Here is a 2,873-nt window from a genome sequence, read left to right on the forward strand (position 1 = left end):
TCGGGTGATGTTGAGGGTATTAGATTAGGAAATGAGACACTTAAAGTAGTAAAGGAGTTTTGCTATTTGGGGAGCAAAATAACTGATGATGCTCGAAGTAGAGAGGATATAAAATGTAGACTGGCAATGGCAAGGAAAGCGTTTCTGACGAAGAGAAATTTGTTAACATCGAGTATAGATTTAAGTGTCAGGAAGACATTTCTGAAAGTATTTGTATGGAGTGTAGCCATGTATGGAAGTGAAACATGGACGATAAATAAATTGGACAAGAAGAGAATAGAAGCTTTCGAAATGTCGTGCTACAGAAGAATGCTGAAGATTAGATGGGTAGATCACATAACTAATGAGGAAGTGTTGAATGGGATTGGGGAGAAGAGAAGTTTGTGGCACAACTTGTCCAGAGGAAGGGATCGGTTGGCAGGACATGTTTTGAGGCATCAAGGGATCACCAATTTAGTATTGCAGGGCAGTGTGGAGGGTAAAAATCGTAGAGGGAGACCAAGAGATGACTACACTACGCAGATTCAGAAGGATGTAGGCTGCAGTGGGTAATGGGAGATGAAGAGGTTTGCACAGGATAGAGTAGCATGGAGAGCTGCATCAAACCAGTCTCAGGACTGAAGACCACAACAACAACAACAACAACATTCGGTTCGAGTACATTCTAGAAGCATCCACAAACGTCAAGAATCATTGTACTGGAATGTTCTGTAACAGTATATACACCGTATGTGTTCTGGCCATTGTCAGTTCACTCCATGATCTTGTATTTGCAAGTGAAGTTAGTGTTCGTCATTTATCTAATTACACCTTTTTCTACGTGACATTATGATCACACATGTGATTTGATGACAATATATTTCATTTGTTGTTTCTGGGTTGGCCTCATAGTCTACTAGTAAAGTCATAGTCTGGAAACACAAAGGTATTTACAGCCTTGCAAAGTAATGTACATATTCAAGAAATTTTAATCAAAAATTAAGATTAACTTCTTACAGCTGGAGGTCATAGTCATATAAAATTTTGTAAATTACATTGTGGTCGCCTTTTGACTGTGAAACTACTAATTTGTAAAACTTAGTCTTGCAATCTCGACTGTGTATCCATTACTGCTCTTCACCTCATGCCACAACTTAAAAAATCATATGACATGACATGACACAGAATTTGGTTTCATAGCATGGTGTTAATGATTATGACTTCTTCTGTGTTTTGCTCTCTTTGAGTTGCAATGTTATTATGTTTCTCATCTTGTGCTTGATTTTTGCTCATGTTCATAATATTTGATGGAATAATGATTCCATTTTAGTTTCAAGTATAGCAAAAGTTAATTTCATGGCATGGTATATATTTCCTTCTTCTTATGAATCTGCGTGTTAACTGCCCAACTTAAATGCATTGTAAGTATGTCGATCATATTCTACTTGTTCACATCCATTTTTCATGCTTTCTCCCATTTTATTGAAAACTCCATGCTAGCAGCGTGGACTTTGCATCAGTTGAGAGGCTTGCATGCCTCAATGGTACAGATAGCCATACTGTAGGTGCAACCACAACAGATGGGTATCTGCTGACAGGACAGAAAAAACATGTCGTTCCTGATGAGCAGCAGCAACCTTTTCAGTTGCTGCAGGGGTGACAGTCTGGATAATTGACTGATCTGGCCTTATAACATCAACCAAAACAGCCTTATTGTACTGGTACTCCAATAGGCTGAGGGCAAGAGGAAACTACAGCCATAATTTTTTCTGAGGACATGCAGCTCTACTGTATGGTTAAATGATGATGGCATCATCTTGGATAAAATATTTCAGAGGTAAAACAGTACCCCATTTGGGACTCCAGACAGGGACTACACAGGAGGACGTTGTTATCAGGAGAAACAAAATTTGGGTTTTACAGATTGGAGCATGGGATGTAAGATCACTTAATCAAATGGGTTAGAAAACTTAAAAAGAAAAATGGATAGGCTAACGTTAGACACAGTGGGAATTAGTTAAGTTCAGTGGCAGGAGGAACAGGACTTCTGGTCAGGTGAATACAAGCTTATAAATGCAAAATCAAATAGAGGCAATGCAGGAGTAGGTTTAATAATGAATAATGAACTATGAACATGGGTAACAATCTATGGACAGCATAGTGAACACATTATAGTAGCCATGATAGACATGAAGCCCACACCCACCACAACAGTACAAGTTTATATGCCAACTAGCTCCGCTTGAGGAAATGTATGGTGAGATAAAAGAAATTATTCAGATAGTTAAGTGACTGGAATTCGATTGTAGGAAAAGGAGGAGAAGGAAATGCAGTGGGTGACTATGGACTGGAGGAAAGGAATGAAAGAGGAAGCAAACTGGTAGAATTTAATCATAGCTAACACTTGGTTTAAGAGTAATGAAATAAAGCTGTATATATGGAAGAGACCTGGAGACATTGGAAGGTTTCAGATTGATTATATAATGGTAAGTGCTTCGGTAGCTCAGTTGGTAGAGCACTTGCCCGCAAAAGGCAAAGGTCCCGAGTTCGAGTCTCGGTCGGGCACACAGTTTTAATCTGCCAGGAAGTTTCATTAACACATTTAATCACACTAGGTGAGCGTCGAACTAGTGCTAGGAAGTAACTGATGGAAAATGAAATTACTTTAAATAAGTGGTTCATGTAATGTTAATACAACAGCTGATTCCTCAAACTGGGGGGCTATAAAGCACGGGGTCCCACAGGGTTCGGTTTTAGGTCCTTTACTGTTCTTGATATACATTAATGACTAACCATTCCACATTGATGAGGATGCAAAGTTAGTTCTTTTTGCTGATGATACAAGTATAGTAATAACATCCAAAAACCAAGAACTAAGTGATATAATTGTAAAT

The 2,873-nt window shown here is 38.6% G+C and overlaps 1 non-coding gene across 1 annotated transcript; it reads left to right on the forward strand.

Annotated features, from left to right (window-relative positions):
• Positions 1-2,470: 2,470 nt before the first annotated feature.
• On the forward strand, positions 2,471-2,545 carry Trnal-caa (transfer RNA leucine (anticodon CAA)). Its single transcript has one exon. It is a non-coding gene; the product is annotated as a tRNA-Leu (tRNA).
• The last annotated feature ends 328 nt before the right edge of the window (positions 2,546-2,873 follow it).

The sequence above is a fragment of the Schistocerca gregaria genome, chromosome 1, assembly GCF_023897955.1.
Source record: "Schistocerca gregaria isolate iqSchGreg1 chromosome 1, iqSchGreg1.2, whole genome shotgun sequence".
In the NCBI taxonomy this organism is placed as follows: domain Eukaryota; kingdom Metazoa; phylum Arthropoda; class Insecta; order Orthoptera; family Acrididae; genus Schistocerca; species Schistocerca gregaria.